The sequence below is a fragment of the Electrona antarctica genome (assembly GCF_951216825.1).
Source record: "Electrona antarctica genome assembly, chromosome: 2".
Classification (NCBI taxonomy): Eukaryota; Metazoa; Chordata; class Actinopteri; order Myctophiformes; family Myctophidae; genus Electrona; species Electrona antarctica.
In genome coordinates, this window is record NC_136807.1 from 25,038,352 (window position 1) to 25,053,942 (window position 15,591).

The 15,591-nt window shown below is 42.9% G+C and overlaps 1 protein-coding gene across 1 annotated transcript in view; it reads right to left on the reverse strand.

Moving 5' to 3' along the window:
- Positions 1-9,963, reverse strand: part of plxna3 (plexin A3) — a 144,910-nt gene extending 134,947 nt beyond the window's left edge. The window contains exon 1 of the mRNA XM_079491626.1: positions 9,723-9,963. The gene's annotated coding sequence lies outside the window, so the exon portion shown is untranslated. The remainder of the gene's footprint in view (positions 1-9,722) is intronic.
- Between the last annotated feature and the right edge of the window lie 5,628 nt (positions 9,964-15,591).

Genomic DNA, 15,591 nt, shown 5'->3' on the forward strand with positions numbered 1-15,591 from the left:
TTTCAATACGTATAAGACATGTCACCCTGGCATGTACCACCCACGGAGGGGAATGCTACAAAAATAGCAGATCTACATGCCTGTACATTGCTAGAGAGAGAGAGAGAGAGAGAGAGAGAGAAACATTAATTTGCACAATTCTGATGATAATTCTGTCAAACAAGTCTATGAAGCCATCTATGAAATGCATGAAAAAGTTTGATCTGCAGACTGCAGCACAATTTTAGTGCTAAAGGGGTCCTTGGCCTGTAAAACGTTTAAGACCCCTGGTCTATATGGATGACCTCTTTCAGCGACTGGCAGTGTGCACATGGGAGCCAAGCCATTAAAATATAAATGGCATCATAGAACTAGAAGGAAGTCACTCAGGAGAGCTCACAGCTCTGCCAGCATTGTGCATCTGTCAAGACGAGTCATTTGGCCCCATGCCCTGCTTTGACCCAGAGTTAAATCACCTCTTGGCGTGCAGCGGACATCATAGATTGCAAAAGATTACATCACTTGAAATGATATTACTTTGCGCAAGAAGGCATCCAACACTTCAAACCTCATCAGTGTAAGTCTCTGAGATGCTGTATGACTCATTATGTCAATTTCTCCTTGAGCTTGATTGTGACCTTGACCGTTGAAACTCTCAGCCCAAAAAAGGCAGAATTATTTCCATTGTGGTCTTTTGAGTGAAAATGTGTGCAACCCTACTTCCCACCAAGTATCATGAAAAGCTTCATGCAAGAAATATCGGAATCTTTAGTCAATAATTTATTGCCAAAACCAACCTACGGTTGAATTGGAACATAACAAGCACAGGCTGGATGTGGAGGAACGCTTGGCACAGGGCAATCAATAGTTCCAAACACTACTGAAACATTCCAAACCTTACTGTAGTTCCAAACATTTAATCGGTGTTGATGAAGTAGTGCTACAAAATTAATTAAAAAAAGATTGAGATCTAGATTCAGACACCGTCCTATGCGATCTCATGTCTAAATTCGACCAATAATTGTGCAGCACTAGTTGTTGGCTGTCCAATTAATTTTAGTTACTCTTATGTTTTTCTAGAAGAGAGAGACTTTAAGAGAGGTTTAAGTCAAGCACTTTGATGTTGTCTGTTTAAAGCCACAGTAGTTATGGCTCCAGGTGCCTCATTTTGAATGTAGTAATGTTCAGCAACTACACACTAAAGACAATAAATATTTCAATGGAAGAAATGAGAATCGTGATCTCAATTCTTGTGGAGGACAATCTAGATTCTCATTTGATCAAGGGTTCAGTGTCTTGCACAAGGACAACAGAGCTTAAGGTCACATTCACACCTAATACATCGGTAGACTCGATGCGAATGGGCGGAGTAGTCGGGATTCTTGCATATTTAATTTGCTGCGTTTGCTTTCACACTGCGCTGTCATCCGCAGCAATTGGAAACGCAGCAGAGAACTTTATCAATATCAATGTGTTCAATTCATAAACTACACAGTAAAATCTATGGTGTTAAAATTATGCTTCTAGTAATAGTTAGGACTTGAGCGTAACGTGGATGCATGTGTGTTGTTGGCCGTCGGGGACTGGGTGTGTGTGTGTGTGTGTGTGTGTGTGTGTGTGTGTGTGTGTGCGTGCGTGCGCCGGTCACGCACTGACTGTTCTTTTGGGCACATGGCCGAGGCACATGGAGACGGGAGCGCAAAATGATCCTTAATTAGTTTACACTCCTGTAGATTACGCTATCCGATCATCATATAAAATTAGTATGCCACTATGCATATGCCATGTTAGCTATACAGTTTATAGATCATACTTAAGCATGGGTTTAATTTTGCAGTATTTATATTTAAACAAGATGAAGAAAGTCTCCAGCACTTGGATCCCGCACACAGTGACAGCCCTCCATGTTTACGCACAGACAAACAGACACTGCAGTGTTTCCTTAAGCAATTGATTAATGTGCTCATCTGACCATATTTCGATTTCGGGCTTCGGTCTCCTCATTCGATCACGTCTATTCACGATAAAGGGGACATCTTAACGCTGCGTAAATATCCCATCTCCGTCTCCAACTTTACTCCTCATTCATCTGCCACATTGTTTGCTTCATTTCATTTATTTGATGCGATTGCATTCCCACCTGCACCGAATCGAAATCAAGTGCGATTGGAAGCGAAGCGAAACCCCCGTTTCTTGGCGGAGTAGAATGCGGTTCTTTGATGCGCATTAGGATTCGAATGAGGCTTCACACCTGCCAAACGAAGCGCACTTTCCGACAATGTGCAGCAGGATTCGTTTTAATCACAGTAACGCTTTCTGGTGTGAAAGCGACCTAAGACACTAACCCAGCGGGAGATAGGGATAAAAGTGGGAACCTTCTGATTCCAAGATGGCTGCTCTACCTCCAGAGCCAGTCCTGCCCCATAGTATTGATGTTGGTAGAATTGATATTGATAGAATGTGATTGATTTTGACAGAATAGAATTGATGTTGCTGTTGAAGCCGTTTGGAAACGGACTCCCAGGAATAATGAAGTGTCTGAGAACAAATGGAGCTTCAGCCTGAGTGTCAGGATGCTCAGAAACCCAGAGTCTACTGATTGGTGATTTACCGGAATCTGTAACTGGCTCGTGTGATTGGTTAGGAGATTAACTAACCCTCTTCGGTAATAGCCATTTTGGAAAACGGCTGTTTTTCCTAAATTCAACAAACGTGTGTGTATTGAATATGCATACGATCTGTCAGTTAATTCCCAACCAATCACACGTTGATCCCCCTGCTATGAGAAGCCCCGCCTCCACTGACTATAGGTTGTCAGGTGAATTGATTGACACATCCCAAAGCAGCATGGGTAAATTGATTTCCGAAGCATCGGGGGGAAAAACACCACAGGGACTTCACTTCTCCCGCTATTGGAGGAATTTGAACTAGCAACCTTACAACCACCTGCGTCTTCTCCAAATCTCCAGGAACCCGCCCACCATCGAATCAAATACACGTCTGATTGGCTGAGGTCAATGAGGTGAATTGATTGACATGCCCCAAAGCAGTGCGGGTATAATAGACTGAGACATTTCAGATGGATTGGCACTGTAAAACAGGATGACACCACAGACAGAAAGACAGACAGACAGGCAAGACAGACAGATCATTGATAAAACAACACTAAGGATTTTACAGTGAGATCAAGACATCAAATAACAGAGAGAGAGACAGAGAGAAAGAAATATGGAACAGAAATAAGCATGAAAAGTGAGAGGTACAAAGACAAACAGACAGACAGACAGGACAGGCTACATGACTCATCACATCTTGTCCAGTCAGGTCACCAGGCAGTTGATGATGATGTCATTTTAAGTTTATGCACTTCAACACAGACAGGTCACGTGACCCAGGAGAGAAGAGGCTGACAGGCCGCTAAGGCCGGGTTTACTGGAGACACTTTTAAATAAACACTACAGGCTTAGCTCATGTAAACACATGTGTACACACAGAACACAGGCTAATGTATGTGTGTGTGTGTGTGTGTGTGTGTGTGTGTGTGTGTGTGTGTGTGTGTGTGTGTGTGTGTGTGTGTGTGTGATGAGAGAGGGGAACTACTGGCAATACGTGTGTGTATACTTGTTTTACTATATTTGTAAAGTTTTGACGTCATGTTTATTTCAAATATGCCAATAAAACAAACAATTCTTTGCATTTTCGAAATCAAAGAAAAACAATTAAAATAAATATTCTGATTAAAATATAGCAAAAAGAAAATGAAAAGAAAAGACAAATAAAGAAATCTAAGCCGAGGAGTGAGATGAAGTAAAACTTATAAACTCCCGCAGACGACTTCACCCATTTTCAACCCAGCTTCATATAATTGGTCCTCACTAATGCTTATGATAATATGGTACCATTTCTGTCTACTCACTCTGTCTCAGAGGAGGGCTGTGGACAGTTCATAAACCCGCCTACCAGTGACATCATCAATGGGGAACCCAAGCTAAATTGCAGGCTTTGTATTCCTGGAAAGTTAGCATGCTATAATGGAAGACATTGTTCACACGTTAATAAAAGTCAAGATTTTACTTTTAAATCTTGTTTGAAATAAATAAATGTCACTGGTAGGCGGGCTCTCCTATGAGACTAAGACTTTTCATGAGCATTAGTGAGTACCAATTATATGAAGATAATAAAATTGGTGAAGTCATCCTTTAAGTGCACCAAAAATAGCATGGTCTAGAAGCTCAAACTGTCCTTCTTAAGATGCTGATAGTAATACCAGTATAGTAATACCAGCGCGCGTGCGCGTGTATGTGTGTGTGTTGCATGCAAGTGTGCATGCTGCCTGTGTGTGCGTTATAGATAGCTTGCGGACAGACTCACTCTCAGCAGCCAAGCGTCTGACAAAGTGCTTTGGATTAAATTACATACATTATACATACATTAGACAGACAGACAGACACACACAGACAGGTAAAGTGAGACAGACAGATAGATAGCAATAATAGGAACAAACCGAGATAAATGTCATATGTACCAACCCCCCCCCCCCCCCCCCCCCCCCCCCCCCCACACACACACACACACACAGGAAGGCCTGTCAATATTCCATAAGTGAATGATGGTTTTCCAATAAGACGGATTGGATGCAGACATCTGCCAGAGATGTGATGAGGAAATCGCATTACGCGGAGATCTATGATTCTGCTAATATAGACGGACGGACGGACGCACAGACGGACGCACGCACACCCCCACACAGGTCAAAGAGGATAATATTCTCTAGAAAGGATGCACAGTAAAAGTATTAATATTTATTCATGAATTAATTATTAGTATTAATTTAACCACATGAGCCCTAGCGCAACTATTCTGGGGGCGGAAAACATTGGCCAAAAATAGCATATAATCTCGCATTGCGACATGTTGTGAGCTTGTAGATCAGCTATTTTCAGCAAAAGAATACTTGGTGTAGACTAGAGGCAAAAAGAAGGGAGGCCAGATAGACCCCTGGGGAACTCCGGTCAATGAAATATATAGCATTTTATAGTGGTTTAACTCAGAGTGCAAATGTAACCAAAATGGACCCACAAGTCTGTCTGCTCGCTCCCACGACGTCGTTCAATGTCTGGGGCTTGGTCTTTAGATCATGGTTAGTGGTTGGAGCTGAGAGCAATCAGACTGATGATCACATTGCATTGGGTTTGCTGCTGGAGGTTAATGCGTTTACATAGGTTTAAAGCCAGCAATAATAATAGTACACCATGTTGTTTTTTCATATCTTAATCAATTAAGACCTGAGGCCGATTCTACAAATGTCTTCAAAATCCTAACAGTTTTCTGGGAAAAAAAACATAAAAAGGGGGTTAGGTTATATCAGTGGTTTTTCATGTCAAGGACCCCCAAAACGATATGTATTTGGGCTCCGGTATTATTCCAGGGACCCCCAGAAGCAAAGATTAGTACGAGATAAAAATTGTTTGGTTTAAAAATAAATCTATTCAAAGAGTCACATTTTCACGATTAAAAAATAATCTATTAAAGAGAGACGGATGCTTTTCCCGTCTCAATGGGTTAAACGTAGTTCTTCATCTGCTGACTGGCTGCCCAGGCAGGAATGTCATGGCAGCCGTCGTCACTCCGACCGTGGCCCTTCAGTTTGGCCTTACTTCTGCCCCTCAAACAAATGATCTGCCCCGAGGCCACAGCAGCCTTGATGCATCGCCCACACCACGCTGATTTCAACATTTTCTCCTCTGGCTCTTTTTTTTCCCTTTTTCTCTCCTAGTCAATGGTTTTTAAACAGCAGTGCCTTTTGTTGAGATTCGGAGCTCTGAACTATACCCTGACTCACCATCTTCAAAAGAGTCCAGTGACTCTGATTAGTCAGCCACTGGGTTGAGCACATGTGTGTGAACATGTATCAACCTTTGACTCAGCACTTTGTATGAAATATCGGTAATGTGTCATGATTAGAAAAAAAATATTTGGTGAAATAAATGTATTTTTAATACTTTCCTTTTCACTGATATAGACCTACTATGTAGTATGTATTAAAAACATGTTTTAAATTAATTACTTTGGTGCACTTAAAATCGTAGTTTTATTTGATGGCCTTCCTGCCCTGGCATTTGGCCTCTGTGCCCTCAAAAGAATTTACAACGCCAAAGGCCAAGTACCTTTGCCCCTAAAAACGGTGAAATTCCAGCCGTCCTGCAGACCGACCCCTTCCTCTACCTCCATGTGTAAACAGCCTTTAAATTGCAATCCATCAGTCGCATGTCTTCCATGTGGGCCGGTAGAGGAAACGTATACCGCGAGCAGGGAATATGCCCGCGTGTCCAGGGAAGAGATGCTGTGCTCAAGAGCTTCAGGCAGGACTACTGTAAAATCTCTCAATGTAAAGAGAAAGGAGACCATTGGTTTACATTAACCTTTTGTATCATTAAAATAAGTTCCTGATTACGGCTAGGACGAACCTGGCATGTACATAGAAGGAAAAGTCTTCTTTAAACTGGAAGTCTGTTGCGATGTGCATCTCTTTTATGAGACAGAGGTGTGCATGGAAGAATTAAGGGTAGAATTACACCTTACATTGTTATTATTTTGTTCACCTTTTATCCTTATGATATGTTCCGACCATCTGAATATCGTAGAGTCAAGAGATGCCACGGCACAGCGCCTGGTAAGGTTTGTTTTGGGTACAGCTTCTGAAACACAGGCGAGTTCCTTATAGCTGCTTAGTTTCACCCTTCTTTTGGTAGCTCTCCACCAAACACGCTAGGCCTACTACTCATTACTACAGCAACTTCCCTACAACTTGCGACCCAACGCAACAGTGTACTCACCGCCCATTCAACAGCAGATTTTCGTCAACCGCAAACAGACATTCACCATGTTTATTTATAGAATGTTATTTATTATCAGCATCGTTGTACCTATACCATTATCATTATTGATAATAATTGTACCTGTACCCACAACACCACCATTTCAATAACCACATTTTTATATTAACCACATCATGGTTCCCCATTACGGGGCAAACATTCAGTGAAAATAGCAATATAGATAATAGCTTTATAGATTGTGCATTACATTCACACACACACATTCATACACCGATGGCGGCAGAAACCAAGCAAGGCACCAACCAGCACATCAGGAGCAATTAGGGGTTCAGTGTCTTGCTCAAGGACACTTCGACACTAACTCTGGGGGAGCCTGGGTTTGAACTGGGAACCTTGCGGTTACCATCCAACCACTCTACCCCTGAGCCACAGCCGCCCTCGTGATCTTGTTAGCTGAAGATAGTTAATGAAAACTGATGACACGTATCATTATGTTAGTAGGTATCACAATGGTATGTGTGATGTACAATTATGCTATACTCAGAGACAGTACCATGGTATTGCTATGTAGTATGTCATACTGTGATATTTTACTATGTTATATGTGATGTATTATGTTGCAGTAGTGTTGTGATGTATTACTATTTTATAGGGGCGGCAGTGGCTCAGGGGTAGGATGGCCGGTAGAGCGGCCGGATGGGAACCGTGAGGTTCCCAGTTCAGTCCCAGGCTCCCCCAAAGTGTCAAAGTGTCCTTGAGCAAGACTCTGAACCCCTAATTGCTCCTGATGTGCAGGTTGGTTCCTTCCTTGCATGGTTTCCTCCAGCATCGGTGTATGAATGTGTGGGTGAATGTAATGCACACATCTATTTAAAGTGCTTTGGATAAAAGCACTATATAAATGCACCATTTACCATTAAATGTAATGTATTATTATCATGGTATTACGATGTAGTAGTGTTATGGAGGACACTGCAGCATCATTAGGTAATGGCCGATGAAGATGAAAATTACATTATGCTTCATTATGTGATGAAGGTTAGAGAATCAAAGGCTGGATCTCCCCAAGATTTACCATTCTGATGAAATGAAAGCACACGCACCATGGGCCACGCACGTGTGTGTGTGTGTGTGTGTGTGTGTGTGTGTGTGTGTGTGTGTGTGTGAGAGAGAGAGAGAGAGAGAGAGAGTGTTTTTTCCACATGTAGCCCCGGTCTTATCGCCTCGCGGGGGGAGAAAAAAATGGGGAGGAAAGAGCGAGACCACAGGAAAAGAGGGGGGAGACCAGGGAGAGAGAGCAGCAGCAGTCACCAGGGGAGACATCCACCCTGCTAGCCGAGGCACAGAGCCTCCCAGACGGTGTAATCTAATTCCTCCTGCCCGCCGCCCGGAGCTCAATAATACTCTTATTGTGTTGTCCCGAGATCTGTAGACCCATTCTGCTGTTACTGATACCTAACCCTGATCAATGCTCAGCATTGATCCCTCATCCACTCCCCGTGCCTTTATGAATGGACACTGAGATGCAGCATCCAGTGTTTTCATCTAGGATTATTTAAAAACAACAAATGGACCCCGCTTTGGGTCTGTGTAACTCTGAGTGTACAAATGGAACCAAATGGACCCATACGAGTCCATTTGGTTCCGTTTGTAGACTCTCAGAGTTAAATGAACATCTACAATCTGTGCGTGGGGGTCCCAGAGATAAATGTTATCAAATGGGGGGGGGGGGGGGGGGGGTCCGTGGACTATATGCTATCAAACTGGGGGTCCTTGGAATGAAGAAGGTTGAGAATCACATGGTTTTAATACACGGCCATCAGCTCCATCTCATGTTATCAGGAGGCACTCAGGGGTACGGATTTAAATCAATACAATTTTTTACTATTAATAATTTCAAAAAGACCCGGCACTCAACGTGATCAGTTTATCGACCATATCGACGGTATAATATTAATCGATCGACTGATTGATTGGGCAAAAAAAAGGGACAGGGGGAGGAGAAGTGATGTTTCATGCACACATGCAGAAACGCCGATTTGCAACCACGTTCAGCACCGCACCGGGGTCCGTCCGGCCGGCAAATATAAACATCGTGTCGCCGTGTGATTGTTTGACAACTGGTGTGTCTTTAATGCATTCACCGGTACCGCAGGAAGGAAGACGATGCATTAGCACATCAACACTTTAATGTTTTTATCTGCGCTCCCCTTTGTTCTAAATGGGTTCGGCGTCTTGCCGCTATGTAGCCTACCTCTCCTCTCCCCCATCTATCTACCTCTCTCTCTCTCACACACACACACACACGCGCGCACACGAGAAAAAACACGTTTCAAGCTACAAAACGCATATGCCTCCTCTAAGCTACAAAACGGCTCAGGAAAAACACACTTTATCTCCAAAAATAACAGATTTTCTCTCCACGTTGGATTTCAAACTAGAGCAAGAGGAGAAATGCAAAGGCGTTTTCCAAGCACACACAGACAGACAGACTGGAGACAGACAGACAAACCGGGGTGAAATAATAATATCATATAAATTACATTATATCACAAGCAACCTTCGGAACAGAACCTACAGTCCAGCTCAGCTCTGCTGGCCCTCGCAAAGCAACGCTTTAAAAGAACTTGAACCCCACCAGCAGCATCCATATTATTCTAGGGGGCGAACATTAGCCGAAAATAGCCGATGTGCAAGCTCACAACGCGCCGCTTTCGCGAATTCGCGAGCTTGCACATCGTCAATTTTTCTAGCGAAGAGATGTGGTTGTAGGCTCTGGCACGGCAGGCTAGACGGGAGGAAAGCCAAGGCGATCCCGAGTGCAGTTGTTTGTAACTCAAGTCCGTTTCTCTAAGGATAGAGAGGGGTTTAAAAACACACGAGCTCTGCAAGGCTGCTTCTTACCTGAGTTCAGAACCTCCTGCGTTTTCTTTAACATCCACTCGGCAGCACTACAACAGCTCTGATCCTTTGCTCCTCCGTGCATTAAAAACAAAAACAAAAAGCCCCTGAGATAAAATGTAAAATTAAAAAAGATAAAACGCGTTTAAATAATCCCAAGTATCGTTCCTCCTCAAAAACATCCAGGGTGTCTTGTCTTGAGTTCTTGTTCTTGTGTGTGTCTGTTTGTGTTTCTATTAGAACGATTCACAACAGCAGCAGCAGCTTCTCTCAGAACCACTACTCTCCATTTGAGAGAGAGATAGATTCAGGGGAGGGGGGGCAGAGAGAGCGAGAGCGAGGGGGAGAGAGAGGGAGAGACCTGCCCACTATACGGGCCGTACCATCCTAAGACATGGGGGTGGGTGTGTTCCAATGGGAGAAATGGTGGAGTGATACTTTGCTCTTTTGCATCACGTTGATTGTTCTCTTTGTTAGAAATCATCGGATTGATTGAAGAATTATTGAATATTTGTAGTCTGATGGGGATTGAATAAGATTATTTGTTCTTTATTTTATTCTTATTTTTTATTTTTTTACTGGACTACAAGTCTACAACCCGTTGGAGTTGGTACAGTCCACCAGCCTGCCTCAGATAGTGGTTTATTCTCCTCAACACAGATGTGGAGACTGGAGACAGGGGGGTCATAGGTGGAGAGAAGAGAGAGAGAGAGAGAGAGAGAGACAGAGAGACAGAGGAGGGATGAGACGGTGAGTGGGGAGAGAGAGAGGATCAGAGAGAGGAATAGGGAGAGAGGGAGTAAAGGGAGAGAGAGTGAGAGAGGGGGTGAAGAAAGAGAGGGAGAGTGGGGGAAAGGGAGAGAGAGAGAGAGAGAGAGAGAGAGAGAGAGAGAGAGAGTCAGAGACAGAGAGACAGAGAGAGAGAGAGAGATGTAGTAAAGGCAGAACAGAGGAGAGGGAAAGGACTGATTAGTTTCATGAGCCAGTAAAGAAATGAAAGCTGTGTTGTTTTCACACGTTTGAATAAAGACATATTTCTCCAATTAATGTTTCTTCATCTCGTTAATACAGCCAGAAAGTTTATGAGGAGAAATAATCCCTTTGAGTTCATTGTGACGCAATATATCTGTATTAAACACAGCGTATCACTGTAAAAACCATTACATTTATCATCACACACATACTCATTAGTTGTCACGAACTGGGAGCGGGTTTAAGAAAAAGCAATTAGCCTAAAAATAATTTAGTTGTTGTCGTAGTGTATGTGTTGGGGTGGAAACCTTGTATGGCCAACATTGTTCCTTTTTATTGCTATTTAAATCATTTTCACCATATTTATGTGAAACACTTGTTTGATGAAGTTGGGCATTTATTTACAGTATGTATAAAAATGTGAAATATGGACATAGGCCTACAAGGTGTCTGCATGTCTGTGTGGGCGTGTGCACATGTGTCAGTCAACCACAGTCAGAAAAGTCTGACTCTGCGATTGCCACCTACATTTAGCTAACATATTTAAGTTCATAATACACTCCTGTAAATCATATAAACCAGCAGCATTAGAGGTCCCGGTAGGATGTGAACCCAGCAGTACTAGAGGTCCTGGTATGGAGTAGATTTTAAGAGTATTCTGTAAGATATATAGAAGGATCATGGATGGTGTCACTATCTGTAAGATAGAAGGACCATGGATGGTGTCACTATCTGTATATAGAAGGACCATGGATGGTGTCACTATCGCTCAGGTTTCCTGACGTCTGGGTCTCTGAGGCTACCTACAGTCTGTCTCCCTACACTCCCAAACAGTGGGGACCCATTTGTGGGTCGCGGACATATTTTCCTGAATAAAAAATAAACTTCAGGGGCACCCACTGGCCAAGTGGTCCAGGCGCATGCCACATATAGGCTTTAGCCTGACGCGTTGTGTGTTCGAGTCCCGTTCATGATGACCTTTATTGCTGCATGTCTCTCCACTTTTCTCTCTCCCTCTTTCCTGTCTATCTTCACTTGATACTATCAATAAAGGCAGAAAAGCCCCCCCCCCCTCATGCATTAGAAAACAATTGTTTAAGTAGTAGTGAAAATAGCTGTGAGCTTGTAGATCTGCTGTTTTCACTAATTTGGGTCCCAGGGAGACATCAAATTTCTCTTTTGGGTCACAGGCTAAAAGTGAGGGAACCACTAGCTGCTCCCAGCTGTCCTACTGTCTGTCTATCTCTCCTGTCTCCCTCTCAGCCAGCCTACTGTCTATCTCTCCTGTCTCCCTCTCAGCCAGCCTACTGTCTATCTCTCCTACACTGTCTATCTCTCCTACACTGTCTCCCTCTCAGCCAACCTACTGTGTCTCTCCTACCCTGTCTCCTTCTCAGCATTAATTCCTACTGTTTGTCTCAACTATACACCATTTCGCTCTAAGCTTTACTGTCTGTCACTCCATACTGTCTCCCTTTCAGTTGTCCTATAGGCTACCTCATATATCTCCAGCACTGCATTCCTACTGTCTGTCACTCGTATACTGTCTCCCTCAGAGCTGTCTGTCTGTCTCTCCTACACTATCTCACTCTCAGCGTCTGTCTGTCGTCTGTCTGTCTCTCCAGTTTCATAAACTGTCTGTATAAATAAAAAGCAAAGGAAATTACATTTTCTGCTAAGTAAAATAGCTTCTTCCAGCCAACGTGTGCCTAAAATAGCCCTTCCTGGCTAGCTCTGGTCTGGGTTGGGTTGGGTTGGGTTGGGTCTGGCTTGGGTCTGGGTTAGCATGACTGTGTTGGTCGAATGGTTCCACTGGATCCCTGTAATCAGGACATAGTTAGACAGTTAGGTCTCCCTCTCTCTCTCTCTCTCTCTCTCTCTCTTTCTCTCTTTCTTTCTCTCTCTCTGTAATTTTCTTAATTGAAGCCACTTGAGGGTCTAGTCCTCTCCTCCTTTCATCTCATCTGTTCCTCTCTTATCGTATTTATTCTTATTTTTCCTCCTCTCCTCTCCTCTCCTCTCCTCTCCTCTCCTCTCCTCTCCTCTCCTCTCCTCTCCTCTCCTCTCCTCTCCTCTCCTCTCCTCTCCTCTCCCCTCTCCCTCCCTCTCCTCTCCTCTCCTCTCCTCTCCTCTCCTCTCCTCTCCTCTCCTCTCCTCTCCTCTCCTCTCCTCTCCTTTCTTTTCCTCTCCTCTCCTCTCCTCTCCTCTCCTCTCCTCTCCTCTCCTCTCCTCTCCTTTCTTTTCCTCTCCTCTCCTCTCCTCTCCTCTTCTCTCCTCTCCTCTCCTCTCCTCTCAGAGAATCAGAATGAGAACATAATGTGTTTATTGGTCAAGGTGAATTCACATATCAGGAGATTGACAAGATACACATAGGCCTAGCGGATGAGTATAAATATAAGAGTTACATAATAAAAGAGTATAGGTCAGAATTTGGTCAGAATTTAATTTAGAGGATAGCCCCTTCTCATTTTAGAGGGGGTCCTATACATAATACATATAAGTAAATATTACATACAATACAAATACACATAGGATAGGTAAAACAGGCCTGGGCCATGGCTCAGTGGTCCAGGCACCTTGGCTGGTAATCCAGTCTGGCACTGTGCCGCGGGTTCGACTCCCGATCCTGACGGCCTTTACTGCATGTCTTCCCCCCATCTCTCTCCCCATTTCCTGTCAGCTTACTGTCTGTCCCTCCATAAAAAAATATAAAATAAAGGCGAAAGCCACAAAAAAAAAACATTTAAAAAAAAAAGGATATGTAAAACATTACAATACAAATACACAAGGTAGCTTTTTCACCATCTCCTCTATAGGTTTAGACCAGGTATGAGAAATGATAATGGCGATGCCGATGATGATTACGGTTATCTCATACATCTTGCTTGCACACTGGATTTAGATTAAAGGTGCTGGGACCAGCTGTGTCCATGTACGCCTATTGAAGGGAATTCTTGCAATTGTAATTTTCCTTCCTTGATAGAGTTGACCCCAATTTGAGTGAATAATTTGTTGCTCTTTCTACCAAATGTGGTGTTGCGTGTGTCTGTGGCATCAACTTCATCACATCACATCATCATCGCCATGATCATTTTCATCCTCTGATTATTTTTTGATGAATTGAATACATAGAACCCCAAATGGAAATACGCCATAGTGCTTTCTTGGGTTTGTATAGAACTGTTATGTGCTTATATTGACAAATGTGATGCCAATTTGACCAAAGACACAAGTTGTAGTAAAGTAAAAATGACTAAAGTTGTATCCATCTATAAAGCAGATGATCCCTCAATATTATTATTAAGTATTAACATCAATATTACCTGCCCTATTGAAAAGACAGGAGAAACATACTTTGAGTGATTATTGTAATCTTATATAGAATAAAAACTGTAATAAATAATCTACACATTTCGGTTCAAAATGTACACATTTCTATTATAATATATATTTAATTCTAGTTAAACTAAATACATTGGAAGAAAAGTGAGGAAATACTGAAAAATTCTCAATTAGCTTGTCAACTACATTCCTAGACATGCAGTCGATGAATCCTCACATTAAAGAGATGTAAAATGCCACAAAACACTGGTATTCTAAGCAAACTTAATCACATGCTTGACAAAAAGTGACACATCAGTGAAATTGCATTACTCTATGGTTTTACCTTACATTAACCACTTAAACAACATCAGGGCAAAGTACTCATTATAGCTAGGCTACTAAACTGCACAGGATTTATCTTCAAAAACCTTGCACTCAAATTATTTCACAGGCAGATTACACAGCTCACTCACAAGCATGCATCTCCTCAAGAAACTAACCATTATGTAACATTTATCAAGTAAACAATCTCCACAGCACAAATTTGTTTTCAAATCAGACCTGGAGGCTGAATGCGCACACAGACTGGGGAAACAAAGGCTAGAGTGTTTCTCAAACTGTTTTTACTCAGCAGGGGCACCCATGGAAATAACGTTTTCATCCATGGCACCCGTGAATGACACAGTTCATTTTTAGAACCTTACATGTTACGGTAGGTGAATATGTAAATCAGAGAGAAGGACAGAGAGAGATTGATGAATACATGTTACATTGAACCCAGGTTTGAACAGTGTTGAACTCACACACGCACACACTCACGTCACGCACACACGCACACACACTCAATATTCAACTGAAGTATAGTATTAGTAATATAAATATGGCATAGAAAACATCTTGAATTGTTTCCCCTCTGTTAATCCCCCCCCCTCTCTCTCTCTCTCTCTCTCTCTCTCTCTCTCTCTCTCTCTCTCTCTCTCTCAAATTCAAAGGAGCTTTATTGGCATGAGAAAACGTACGTTTACATTGCCAAAGCAGAAGTGGAACAAGACAATCAAAATAAAACAATGTATTTACAAATAAATATTGGATATAAATAGGAATTAAATAAAGGTGTAAACAGAGCTATGTTACTATGCTCTCTCTCTCTCTCTCTCTCTCTCTCTCTCTCTCTCTCTCTCTCTCTCTCTCTCTTTCTCTCTGTCTCTCTCTCTCCAGTGTCAATTGATGCCGATCGTCCATTAATCGTTCTAAATTGGCGTGAAACAGCCACCAGCATGCATGACAATATATGCCTCTGTGTGTGTGTGTGTGTGTGTGTGTGTGCGTGCGTGCGTGCGTGCGTGCGTGCGTGCGTGCGTGCGTGCGTGCGTGTGACTGTGTGTGTGTGTGTGAGTGTGAGAGAGAGAGAGGTGGGTGCATGGTCTACTAACTACAGCACACATCTGGATGCTCTGTGTTTATGGGGATTAGAGCTGAGACATTCTCTCCCTCTCCATTTCTCTCTACCTCCCCCCGCTCTCCCCCGCTCTCCGCTCTCCCCCCCCCTCTCTCTCTCTCTCTCTCTCTCTCTCTC